Source organism: Empidonax traillii, unplaced genomic scaffold, assembly GCF_003031625.1.
Source record: "Empidonax traillii isolate 1590-97213 ecotype Southwest subspecies unplaced genomic scaffold, ASM303162v1 scaffold1:size7828297, whole genome shotgun sequence".
Taxonomy (NCBI): domain Eukaryota; kingdom Metazoa; phylum Chordata; class Aves; order Passeriformes; family Tyrannidae; genus Empidonax; species Empidonax traillii.
The window spans coordinates 1084950-1099329 of record NW_020955194.1 but is presented as its reverse complement, the minus strand read 5'-3'; the positions used below and the strand labels follow the sequence as shown (position 1 = coordinate 1099329).

Here is a 14380-nt window from a genome sequence, read left to right as displayed (position 1 = left end):
AAGGAGACTACCTAGAACCCAGGGGGTGCATGCTGAGCATCTCTTCACCCTGCTATAGATGGTCTGGATTACTCGTCTTACATAACAGAGAGCTGGCTGCAATGATAATGTGGTAAAATCTCCCAAATCGTTAAAATGCACACAATGTCCAGGCAGCCTATTGTCACCCCGCTCCTGCAGAGAGGGAACTACAAAAAAATTAAAAGCTACAGAGAAAGAAGAGGAAACGTGTCAGACACCCTGAATGAACAGGGCTTGCAGCCCCACTGAGCCCCCTGCACAGGTCTGGCTGCAAGCTTGGGCAGATTTTAGTGTGTCCATCCACCCTCTGACTCCCGTGGGAACAACCTCTTTGTAACTGGTCAGAGCACTTGGACTGCACCTGAGCCAAGGGGTGCCTCCTGATATGATGCACAAATGTGAGGTACCCTAAAAAAATCTGCTTTCCAGACTGAACTATCTCACCACACAAGACAGCACTGATCTAAATTTTCCATTCTTGAAACCAGCCTTTCTTGCCTTCTCCTGATGAAACCTTTGAGATGTATTGGGTAATATGTCCGGACATTTACATTGCTGGTGTCAGCTTTACAGAACTGCCAACTCTGCTCTGAATGTGCCACCTTCCCCTTTCTCGCTTGGCTGGTCTTCCCCCACCTTCAGTAGCACCCGTATCACCAGTGCCTTTACTCCACAATGGGACAGGATGGTGGAAATACATCACACCACAGCATGGAACAGGGGGGAGGTGGTGGCTTAGGGCCACCTTGTGAGCTACGGGCTGTCCTGCAGGACCCAGGTAAGCCCCTTTCAGGGGACAAAAAATCCTGGCTGTGTGTCTGCTGCAGCCTCGCTGCGCTCGGCAGATGCAGCAGGTCCTGTATCGGAGCCAGCAATCGTCCTTCTCACAGGGCTCTGGTGTGGCAGATGTGCAACAAAATGTGGAAACAAAGATCTGGGATAGAGGGAGGGTACAGGTGAGGCACAGAGGAGAAGGTTTCTTGTGAGAGTGGGGAAGAAGTTGTCAATAGGGGGACATGGATCTCATTTGAAGAAATGCAGTGAATGCAAGCAGCGGTCATCATGGCCCTCAGCACCTGATATTGGTTTGCAGGGGAGAAAAGTGGGACTGTACTGGGAACTAATCTATCCTTTACAACCTATCTGGTGATGAGACAACCTTCCAGACATTAGCTGAACAGGAGTCTAGCACGGGGAATTATGCCCAGCTCTTCAGAACGCCTGAAGGAAGGGAAGGGCTCTGTGTGGTTGTAAGCTGATTCCATCCATCTCAGTGGGGTGTTCAGGCTGAAGGCTTATGATGATAATTGAAATGTCAACATCAATGATTTAATTGCACAGCAAACAAATAACATTCAGCTCTACAAATATTTTACATTTACAAAAAGAGATCATTTTAGCGACCATGGTAGGTAGAGGCGGTGTCAACCATTTACTAGAACTACTGCAGACCTTCACCTCAAAACTGTGTCTTAGTCAAGGTATTGCTTAGTTTGTATAAAATTAATTCCTCAATTTTCCTGTAGATACCACAAATGTAAGCATTTCATAGCTGCTAAATGCGCCTCTTATCCCCTCAACCAGCTGCTAAAGTATCCACATTTAACATGTTTTCAACAATTGGTCATTATTTATTAAAAAATTATATAAGGAATTTTAATAATTTAACCCATATTAATTTACTTTATAATAATTTCTACAATATATTGAAATTTTCCTCAGTACAAATAATGCTGTCAAATGAGAAACTGAAAAACAGAAGGACTCTGAGGTAGGTTTCATTGAATCTAATAAAAGCTAATAACAATAATAAACAAACAGCACAGCTATTCTCTGAAGGCACTGGATTGCATAGAGAACAATGAAAAAAAGCCGTATGTGAGCGCCTGTCTTATAATTATCCAGTTTCTTTTAATATCAGCCATGGCCAATTCATTGCCAGATTTTCCAAACAAGATTACTGTGTCTAATTAAAGCATAGTCCTGGCTGATCCAAAATTATTTCTCGGATTATTTCTGAGAAAATTATTACTGAGATTATTTCTCAAGGAGCCACAGGGCACCGTGGCCATCTGATCCCTGCCCGTGATCTTCAAGGTCCCTTCCAACACAAATCATTTTATGATTCTTGCTTCCTGCTTTGGGAGAGCAACCCCTGTGCCAGAGGGGTGCATCAGTTCCGGGGTTAGTGATGCTCTGAATGTGATGGCTCTGAAGGGCCACGCACCAGCAGCACATCCCTGCCAACACCTGGGGGTCCCTTTCAGCTCGGGTAGGTCCGTGCACTTCAGGAGGTGCCTGTTGCAAGCACAGCTCAGTGCTGCACCTCACTGATGCCTGCTTTGAAGCCAGGCCACTGTGATGCCTCCAAGAGTCTCCAGTGTCTCACCTGGGACTACAACCCTATATTCCACTTATCCCAGCAGACGAGATGGGGGCTGACAGGCTGCAGGTGGGATTGGCTCGCCTTCTTCCTTTTGTCTCAGGAGGGAGATCACCAACACACGAGTCAGTATCTTGAAAAAAATTTATTAATACAATGTAAAAACAACAGCTACCACAACCCACTCACCTCCTACCCCCTTCAGTAACACAACATCAGACACCTTTCATACACTGCCTCTTTTTTTCATCCATTCTAGATTTTCCAAAAGATCAAAAGCTGGTAACACTACCGGCCAAGTCATATTTTCCTCTTGTCAGCTACTACTATTTTAGCAGATAAACAGGATTATAGCTGCTCTTTTGGTTGTTTTTGTTTTGTTTCAAATGAAAATTTGCTAAACACAGCCTGAAATTGCACATAACTTGCTGGGAAGCTACAGTAAGCAGTTCAAAAGAGCATTCTTTCGAACTGATAGAGAATTACATTCTCTATCTCTGTCTCTCTTATCATTGCCACTGCTCTTTAAGCAAGCTGTTTGTTAACATTTTAGAAGTAGCTCACAGAGGCCTTGATGTGGTTTAATGTGCTCTTTGCCTTCTAAGGACTTTATGTGCAAGTTTCTTAGCATGGATCTCTTGTTGGACAGGGTCATACAACACCAGGGTGCTGCACAGCTCACCCAATGGCCAATGACACATTTTTATATAGTTTGCAGTACTGTTTTTTAGCCTCTGTCCTGCAGACTATTACTCTCTGCCCACCTTTCTTTAATATTAGTAATCAACCTACATCTAGGCAAGGACTTTCTGAGGATGCCAGTACAGCACAGCTGAAATCTATCTACTTTGTCAGATTATCTTGAACAGGGTTTGTCTTCTGGGATCCATTAAATGAAGAAAAAGAAATTATGACGTGCTCTTCTCACTCTGGCAAAATCCAAGTCTGGCGGGGAAGCTTGGCCTGCTTAGCGACTGTGCATGGGGAGTTCACCTCCCTGGTGAAATTCGGTTCCATCCACAGTTTCTTTTCATAAGTTCATATTTGCACAAAGGCAGCCTTCACGCTCCCGACTCCATTTGATCTTCCCCGTCGTCCCTCCAAACAGCTCAGCTCCTTTTTATTCAAACCCTCCCCAGATTCACTTCCATTGTGCATTGTAGGCGCAGTCCCTTGGCGTAATGAACTCTCTCACAGCTGTAGCAACCATTGTTGAATTGTCAGTTCTGTTTAAAATGTCAGGATTAACTGTTACCCAGCTGGTCATCTGAGCAGGAAGAGCCACCTCATGGGCTCATTTGCTGTTGCTTGGTACATGGAGACGTGAGAGATTTCTGCAGGGCAGCTGTAGGTTGAGAATGAAAAGCTCTTTCCCTCATGGTTAAATACCAACTCTGCCCTACAAATACCTAAATGAGAAAATAAAACAATCGAGTCTATTTATATTTTTTTAAGTCAAGCCTGTGTTTTGTACAGGAAAAAAAAAATTTAGTGCTTTAGTGCTAGAAATAATTTGTTAATCAAAAAAAAAAGTGGCTGAGACTTTCGAGCTTCAGGATCTGTGCCTTTTCAAAACAAATACTGCAGTTTCACAATACTTGCAACACAGCCTGATCAATGCCAGCACACAGCTTCATGTATGGATCACTGGTGCTGGAAACCGCTCTGGATGGAATTTTTGAAGCAGTCCCACTCAAAGCCCGTAAAATACATAAAGAGGATTTTGAAACCAAACATTTTTGAGACATGGGAAGCACAGAGTTCTGGTTTGGATCCAGACTCAGTCTAGAAAGAACATACTAACTTGAAATGATTGACTACTCTGCTGGTAAAGGTATTATAGAGTTTCTGTATAATTAATTTCTACAAATCTTATAGTTTCATCCACTGCCAGTCTTACTCTAGCATTTCCTCTCCTAGACAAGAGATCATGGTTTTGAGATATTTGTCTCAATTAGTTTGCTTGCCAGTTTAAACACTTTTCCCTATTTAAGATAATTATGTGTCATTTAAAATAAATTTACAGGGAAAAAGTCTTATTAGAATCGTTTGCATTCAATTTAAATCATTAACCATAGCTATGGTTATACTGATATAACATGTTATACTGATAGTATCTGCAGGTGAAATCAATTTATCATTTGTTGATCATGGTTCGAAACACAGGTAAAATCCCAAGAAACTACAATCCCACACTGAAAGCACAAAATTGTGTTGTCACAGCTGAACTGGAGTGGGGGTACTGGGATTTGACTGCCTGAATTTATTCCTGGGGAAAATATCAGCCAGAAATCATAGTGGGGAGACTCAGATGTTGCTTGCTTTCACTTATTTTAGGTAACACAAGGACATAGCATAGAGATTATCCTGATATAAATGTTGGAGAGTATTAAAGTCAAGAATCCTGGTATACTTTCCAGAGAAAACAATATTTATGTTCCTCTGGGAAGAGCAGCACTATGTAAGACCAACAAACTGTCCAGAGAGGAATGACAGTCTCAGACATCTTTGCAAATTACTAGAGACAATTTTTGTATTTTGTAGGGCCAGGACAGCTTTTGCTGATACATTTTCTCTATCCAAAAATATAAATATTAGATTAAAAATAAAGCTAAAGGCTGAAATGGAAGTTTTTACCGTCCATTATTATTATTAAAATGGAAATATAATTTCTCTATGCATCCCAAAATATGTTTCAGTTCTAATTGGCCTGAGAAGTGAAACAGAGTTGCTTGCTAGAATATCTATTTTATATATATATATATATATATATATATATATATATATATATATATAAAATTTAATAGAAATTCCATTTAATTTTTCCTTACTTGTAAGACTTCACAGACTGGGTAGAAACTGTAACTTTTAAGTAAGTGCTCCTTTTAGTGTCCTACCAGTGTCATGTTCTGCTGGCTGTGAATTAACACTTTTCATGATGATGCTGGGCGTGTAGCAATGTCCATCACTGTATACAGTACTGAAAGACCATAGAGCATCCTGCATTTTAGGGTACCAAAGTGTTTGTCTCCTGAAAGTTCTTTTCCAAACATTTGTTTCTTTTTAAACTTTTTCTTTTCAAAATCTTGCTTTTCAAGTTTGCTCTTGCGTATCTTTTGTTTTGTGTTAATGAGAGTTAAAGTAATCAAATTCTCTCGGTCTCAGGTGTGGGAAAATTCTGGTAAATCTTGCCAGCAAGGTATATATAAATTATCACCAATCCTAATTTCCTACCTCTCTGGAACACCAGGAAATCAGTGAAATGGTCACTGGTTTTTGTTCTATTACCTCTTCTCCTGATTCATCCCGTGATCTTCCAGGCCAAGAGCAAATACCAAATATTTGGCCCTGATACCAAAAAATGTAAAACTCCTGCAGTTTTGTACCTGGGTATTGATTTTGGTTCCTAGCTTCTCTTCTGGACAAAGAGGATTAAATTCTATCCCCGTTGCAGACAGTTGCAAAACACCTGCCAATGTCAATAGGGCCAGAATTTCAGCCAGAAATTTCGCTCCAGGTTACCTGTGAAGTTTCTGCACCAGGGTGATGTCATGTCCCCAGCTGGGGCTCCCACTGCTGCTCTGCCAGAGCTCTGCAGGATCCCAGTGGGACGAAGGGCAGGGCATGCCCTTAAGTGGTTTTAGTTTTCTAACCAGTTAATGGACCTAACTCAGGGAGATTTCTACAGCAATATCTATTGTAATTTCTCTTTCTTTAACAAAGTAGACCTCAGAATGGATTTTCATCTATTATTATTATTATTATTATTGAAAATTTATCTTTTTAAAATCTCCTTTTCCAAATATAAAAATGAAGTACAAATAGATGCATATCCCCTTAGATTTGATCTGTTATGTCACATGTTTATGTCTTTTACTGCTCTTTATGGCAAAAAAAAAAAAAAGGAGATGAACTTGTGTGATTTGGGTTTTTTTTCCTATAAGAAAATGAAATTAAAATATAACTAATAATTCAATACTGTTGCATAGATATATATATGTTTGTATCTATGCATGTGTATGTATGTATCCTTATAAATGCTCACACATGTGATTTGAATTGAAGGGCCAAGCATTAAATTGCAGACTATCTCTCCTGAGATAAAGCTATTTTTTTTTTTTGACCTTTTTCAGCTGAGGATGATACAGCCTTCACAGAGCTGCTGAACTGGAGGAATGTAGCAGCAGTGTCAAGTCCGTGTCATGCATATATCATGGGACTGAGAGCACTGTTCAGCCCTCAAGAATGGCTTACTATATGCTCTACACAGGAAAGGAAAATAAATCCAAATGTGACTCTACTTAACCAGTGAATTTAAAAATCTTTACGTGTCCAAAACTCACTTATTTTGATGTCAGTCCAGCCAAGTATAGTCTCATGGTCATGTGCCTCTCACAGTCAACTTCCTCTTTGCTAGAGTCATGAAACCCAGCTGAAAATGGTACGTTCTGTGGTTTAAGAACTCTTCAAACTTTAGGCTGAACGTTTGTCAGAGGCATGATTCAAATAAAGGATTTTTGAATTCTGAGAAAGCATCAGTTCCAGTGTGCCTCCATGCTTGCTATCTCTAGGGATAGCACAGTCCTTTTTAGGAGCATCACTGAAGTCCAGAAAATGTGCATCTGCATGGGACAACACCCATGCTAGAGGTGCTGAGATAGACCTGCCATGCCCTGTACCATGGCCCTTTTTCTCTCTCTCTGTTCACCAAAACTGCAAGGGAAACGTATTTACAAATAGCAGAATTAGCTGTACTGTGAGATTAGTTAAGATCTTTTTTAAAAACCTGTGGGCTGGCCCCCTCTCCACCACAAGCCTTATAAATAACCTGCTTCCTGGCTGTTGTGTTGACAAACTCAGCTCCTTCCACCACCTCCGCCACCCCCACTTTCTCCCTTTACAAACACATGCTACTTCTCCCAGGACTTCAAAGTTTATTATCAAACAATTTTTGGGGGTGGGAAGAGGGCAGGAGGGAGGAAAGAGGAATCAGAGTGTTCATATGGTTCAAAAATGTCAATTAAAGCCAAATCCTTTCTTGTTGCATGCTGGGGCACATCGGAACTAAGCGTCAACCTGTTCCAAAAGTAAGACAAAATGTTAGCATGGAGTTGTTCTGGAAAGATTAGAAACCCTGAACTTCAGAAGTCCTGCAGGACCATTCAGGTGACACTGGAGTGGACTGAAATCCACCCAGATGTTGCACAGAGCTGGATGTTTCCAGCCTGTGTCTCACTTAGCTGTCTCAGTGACACTCATTTAAACCCCCATTCCAAGGCTTTTATGCTCTTACTCAAAGGCCAGCTAATGATTGACCTGGTGAAAATCCCTCTTCAGTGCCAGTGGTTCAATCTGCAGCGTATCAGAAACTAAAACATTCCCCAATTTAAACGCAAAAGCCTTACTTTATACTGCGTGCACAAACATAAAATACCTTCCAGTAAGTGCTTCATGCCCAGTGCTTTAAGCACAGGTCTGAAGAGCTTTCTTTCTGTGTCAGAGTCATAAAGATCCAGAAATAAGTAGTGAGAAGTTTCAAGTGACCCACCATAAACGCACAGCAAGTTAAATGCACAAACACAGAGGTAAGGGCTTATCTCTGTCTCTTGTTCAGGAGTCTCCCAAATGCTGACTTGTTTTTTTGTACCTATACGAAGCATCTGATGTCACTTTTGTGTGTGTGGGTGGAAAATGCTGTACAAAGGTTAAACGAGTTCTTTCATCCTTGCTCATGAAAGTAAGCTCGTATTGCACTTCCAGTAACTAAGTGCATTACTATAACAGGTTGGGGATTTACTTTCTGCATACGTATGTACCTCTGGTGACTAACTGGCCATGTGCTCTCATAGTGTTGCTTAAATTATTGCTTAATCTGAATGCTTTTGGCCCGAGTTTGTAAAGGTAGCGCAGCCAACATTTCCAGCTACCAGTAAGTAGCCTTTGCATCACGGAGCCACAGAACCTGTAGCTGCTCTGCATGCTATAGAAAGGAGCTTTCTAGAAATTAAAGTGTAAAGATTGCATCCCATAAAATAGCTGATTTCTTCAGCCAAGTACTTAAACAGAGAGATGTCACTGAGTCCAACATAGGAGCATGCGTTTGCATTTGAGCACAGGAAAAAATCCCACTGGCTGTAGCTTAATATTAAGCAACTGATTTTGAGTTTTGCTACATGGAGGCCTAAAAGAACCCGGCATCATTGGAGTTACCTCAGTGAATATTACACACTAGAGCTATCCAAAAGCCTCCAATAAAGTGTTTTAGTTTTTTTCTCTTTGGAATGGCTGTTCAACACCTGTGGAGAAACAAACCTCACAGCTGAGATATGAAGGCCATGAACAAGTTGCACTCAGAGGTGCAGCTGGAGGTTGAGGAGCTTGAGGTGAGTAATTTTTTTTTTTTTTTTTTTTTTTTTTGCTGGTGTAGTTCCCGCACTGCAGGAGGGTAGGTGTATCAGCAAGGAGATCATCACAGCTCCCTAACAGAGGCTGTGCAAGCCAGGAGGGCTCTCAGCCTCCCACACTGCCTTCTGCTGCCAGCTTCACCTGAGCTAGCAAGTTCAAAGGCAGCTCAGATGTGCCTTGCATGAGCTCCAGTAACAGCTCTGCACGAACAGCTGGAGCGCAGCACAGAGGCGTGAAATGAAGAGTAAGAACAAACAATCCAAATGGCCCGGCAGGAGCTGGGGCTGGGCATCCCATGTCTTCTAGCAGGGCTATTGACGGGAATGAACCCAGGAAAAGGCTACGTACTTAATGTGGGAGCACCTTCAGAACACACACACACAGAATCGTGGTGTCATTTGGGTTGGAAAGGACTAAGATCACCCGGTTCAATTGTTAACCCCGCATTCCCAAGTCCACCACTAAACCATGTCTCTAAGAGCCACATTTACACTTCAATACATAGTAATTTACTCTATAGAAGACCTATTAATGTTCTTTTAAACACCTCCAGGGTTTGCGACTCCACCACTTCTTCGGGTTACCCTGTTTCAATGCTTGAAAACCCTTTCTGTGAAGAATTTTTTATTAATATCCAATCTCATCCTCCTCTGGTGTTACTTGAGACTGTTTCCCTTTTGGTCGATCATTTTCTATTGGAAGAAGAAACCAGTCCCCGCCTGGCTGCAACCTCCCTTCAGTGGTTGTTGTAGAGAGTGATGAGGTCTCCCCTGAGCCTCCTTTTCTCCAGGTTAAACACCCTCAGCTTCCTCAGCTGCTTCTCACCAGACTTGTGCTCCAGACCCTTCCCCAGCTCCATTGCCCTCCTCTGGACTCGCTCCAGCACCCCAATACCTTTCCTGTAGTGAGAGGCCAAAACTGAACACAGTAAAGCTAAAACTGAGGAAAAACATGGTGACAGCCCTTACAGGAGAATGTCAGCCCAGTACATGCTGATAAATAAAATGCAATGACAATCAGTGAGAAGAGTTTGAAAAGGCACAGGTACTTTATTGACTTATAGACTGTGACAGTCTGGAAAAGGGTTGGATCACTCCTGATGACAACTCTGCAGGAAAGCTTCTGCAGAGTATGTAATCTGTGGGGGGAAAAAGACAAATGATGTATTATGAGGCATAAGACACAGGGAGGAAAACATTATAAACAGTATAATGTGATAGGTAAATGAATAATACACTGCCAACTGGCACACTGTGTTCAGCTTTGGTCAGTGCATTTGGAGGAGATAATACAGTAACAGAGGGGATTCAGATAAAAAATAATTAAAATAAGTAGAGGAATGAAGAATTTTCTATGTGAAAAGATAAAAAGGATTAGGTCCATTTAATTTGAAGACGAAATAAGGGGGAATATATTAAAGGTTGCAATATGATGACTCTAATACAAATGAAATATCCTGTGCTCCTATTCAATGTTTCTCTCATTCAAAAAGTGGAAACATTACATGATGAAAATCCATAAGGAATGATAAAAGACTGCATTTTTTTCTCGCAACACAAATACAAAATTATTCTCTGGAACTCTTTGTTATAGCAGCATTAAAATGGACAAAACACTTATAAAGAAAATTAGAATATGCAAATTCATTAAGTTCAAGAAATATTTTTCAAGAAGTTGTGTGTACACCATCTTTAGATTAAACAGATCCTGGTCTGATATCATATGCCAATTCCAGCATACATTCAGGAGAGGAACGAGAAAGTATGGGAGGAAGAGTGCCATGAAATTTGTTTTTCTATAACTAATAGCATTACTTCTTTGGATATGATATCTCATGCACTGTTGATACTAGTGACAAGCTGTTCATGAAGGTAAGATTCATCCTTTTACAATGGCAAAGCTTCTGGACTTTTCCTTGCATTGCTGTAAGCCTGTGAAGTTTAAATTCTGTATGTTTGCATGTGGAAAACCCACTGCCAGGGCAGACCTAGAGCCTGCCTGCCCTGTGCCTCAGGCCAGAATAACAGAGAGGAAAAAATCCTCTTCTGGTGTGAAAAGGGAAAAAAAAATTTTCCTGACAGATTATTTAAAAGCAAATAATAACACCGAGAGCTATTTGTAACTGTTTGGAAAAAAACTGAACAAGTCCCAGCAGAGACAGACTGGCAGGCAGAGAGCAGAGGAAATATTGCAGAGCTAATTAATTTATTACATAAATCCATAGCTTTTCGAGTGATTATCACTCAATATAAATGCCATGAGCAAAAAAAAAGAAAAAAAGAAAAAAAAAGAACATTAGAGCTTTCAGGAGCATCAACCAGCATCCTTTTGGGAGGGTAAGAGCAGTGTAGTATCGAACCTTCAGGAACAAGTAGCAGCCAGATTTGTCCAAAACCAGGAGCTCTTCCTTCCCCATACCTTAAAAACCGAACAAACCAAACCCCCCAAAAAATCTCCAAGCCCACATACAGTACAATGAGAGAGAGAGAAAAAAAGAATTTAACCCCCCTGGTCTTCGTAACCCAGTTCCTCCTACATGCATTTCCCACAAACTGTCAACATCCCACGGGAATCTACCCACGTTACACATCACAGCACAATGCTCCCGACAAAGGCATCTCAACCCATGATGTTTCAGGCAGCCTTTCAAACCGCCTTCGGTGTATCTGGGTTCACAGCTCTGTAATTAGGTGTTAACTTCGAGCAATCCGGGAATTTATGCAGGGAGATACTTCTTCTTCGGCTGCTCAGCGTGATTTATGCCTGCATGGTCTGGCTGGAACGAGCAAAGGTTTGTCCCGTGAGGAAAATGAGACTTTCCATACTTCTCCTAGGCTCCAGTTCAGTGAAGCACTTAAACGTACGTTCAGGTTCATCCCTATTTAAAACAGCCTTTAAACAAGCACGGGGAGCTCAGTGGTCCTTTCAGCTCCCCGGGACTAAAGCAGGAATGTAACTGCTCCCCTGAACAGGCTTTCATTTACAAACAACGTCAATAATAATGTTAATAATCACCGTCATAACAACACCTGCTCTGCTTGTCTTTAAGTGACAACACCAGGCTTCAGAAGTGAACTAAGATAAATTAAAAGCATAGGTTCTTGCCATAAACAAAGCTGGGAAGGTAACATTGTGAATAACACTGAGCCTTGCCGATACACAGCTTTCTTTGGTATATGCCAGAGTGTTGCAGGGTTACAATGACCACTCAAAATGCCTCTTTGATGTGTGATTAACTGAATATTCCTAATGACCCAGAGAACTGAAGTCTGCATCATATATTTAATTTCAGTCTTCAAAATCAGGGCTTAGGACAAAAAGAGGTGGAATAATATCATTTTAGGAGACCAGGAGGTAAAAGAGAAAATATAAGACAAAATTATTGGGCCATGTCAGCAGTCAGTCCTACAGAGGGCTGCACAGCATGTTTTCAGATGTTTCACTAATCATTACACTGGTACGTGTTGAGAGAAGGGCTGCTGGATGACTCTTCTCATACTCCAAAATATCTGCCCAGAGTGGGAATAACAACAAATTTGGCAATCAATTCTTGAAGTTTCAGCACCTACCATATCTCACATAACTCGCTAATCTAAACACGCATCTGCCTCTGTTTTCACCACACATGCCTTAATTACCACAAAACCTGATTTACATTGCTATCTCTCAGGTGTATTAGATGTCTTCCTGCGGCCCCTTTCAACTTCCAGATGAACTTCGGATACACTGTAAGCCAGACAACATGTATGGTCTATTACAACTCACACTCTGATATTCCCTTTATTTTATTTAATTTACCTTCCTATATATTTCAGTTAACAATTATGTGCCACTGGCATGCAGAACTCGGTGGTGTTCAAGGACACCTCTCACACTGCCTGTAGGTGACTATCCAACCACGCTGTGATAAAAAACAGTAGCCAGTGCTTACTGGTGCAGCACATTTTTCCAGAGTAATTTTTGGTTTTTTATAAATCTAATCTTTATTCACACTTCCTTATGCTTACAAGAAAAATCAAAACATTACCGGTTAATTTTCTGAAGTAACTTCGCTTTTGCAGTTGCATCTGAAACAACCAAAATCTTTGGACTTGCTGTGTATATGGGTACGTGTATAAATACAGATGTATGCACAGTAAAATATGTAGAGGTATCATGATTATGCTCTTTTGGAGGAAATATTCAAAATTACAAAAGAGAAAATTTAGTGGTCAAAAGACTCACATATCTCAACTGGGACGTGGTGCAATTCTCCCATTTGATCTCTCCTGTGACCTTGTGCAAACCACATTATTTCAGGAAAAGTTCTGATCTTTCCAGTCAGTGATTGTGAGGCAGCGTTTTAAAGGAGGGTTTCCAGGCATATTACCAGTTTCTTATTCCATGAAAATGCAAGGGAGGAGAAAAAGAACTCTTATCTTACTTAGTCATTCAACACTGGTATTAATGATACGCTCATATATATGTATTAACTTTCTGGATTTTTTTTGTTCCTTAATATTAATGTAAAACACATTGAAAGGCAAATCATAAAAGTGAGAATTTTTTAATGTCTGAATCATCACTGAAAGGACAGAGTGACAACATATGGATGTTCCAACAGATGGTCCCAAGCCTCTAAACCTTAGGACCTGCCTGAGTGCATCACCAGACCTCATGGCTCATGGAAAGTGATTTAAATGTGAAACATCTGGGTTTTTTAACAATTACTTCTAAAAAATCAAGCTTGCAACTCCCCCAAATATAAACACTTATTTTTATAAACACAATTTTTTAATCGTTTCAAGTACTTTTGCTCAGCTCACAGCTTTACTATTGTGCGGCCACAGGTCACAGAAACCAGTAGGGGAGGGGACAGGTTTGGCAAAAAAGAAGTATGGGGATGTTGACCTGTTTTTGTTTGTTTGCTTTTTGTAAAACTCATGATGATAAAGAGCCAACATAAATTACAGTTACTCATCATATCTGTAATTATTAGGGAGAGCTGTTCCTAGTTCCAGTCCTAATTATGGTGCTAGTAATTTCAGATGATTTTTTAACTCGGTGTGAGGGACTGCACAAAATCTGCCCATGAAAACAAGCAGTGACCATAAAGGTGTAAAATGAGACAATTACAGCCTGAAACAAAAGAAAAAAAAATGTTATTACTCAGTTACCTGAATGATAATTAAAACTTACATTTGATGGCCATAACTTAAGAATCTACTTAGGAACAGAAGCCATTTTATTCCTTCTTGATCCTGATTTACATTCTTACAACAGTGTTGGAATAAAAAGACAGAGCAGTGACCAAATGGAGATGTCTGCATAGCCCTGAAGCAAAAACATGCCTAGGATTTAAATTCCCTTTACTGCAATGTGAGTTTTGTCAGGACCGATGGGCTCTTTTGCTTTCATCCACAACGGGCACAGAGACAACCAAGTTCAGGTTCAAGAGTCTCTCAAAAGGCTCTTCAAGCCCACGTGCCTTTCTCTGTCTCTGTGGTGTGAGGGCAGTGGACTCCTCAAAGCTCTGCAGTGTTGCTGCAGCACAGCTGCCATCGAAAACCTTCAGTGGGAAAGATCAGCGGC

General features: G+C 40.9%; 1 long non-coding RNA gene across 1 annotated transcript in view; it reads left to right on the top strand.

The window, feature by feature from the left end:
• Window positions 1-679: 679 nt before the first annotated feature.
• Window positions 680-14380, top strand: part of LOC114055580 — a 28802-nt gene continuing 15101 nt past the window's right edge. The window contains exon 1 of the long non-coding RNA XR_003570774.1: window positions 680-799. This is a non-coding gene — a long non-coding RNA (uncharacterized LOC114055580). The remainder of the gene's footprint in view (window positions 800-14380) is intronic.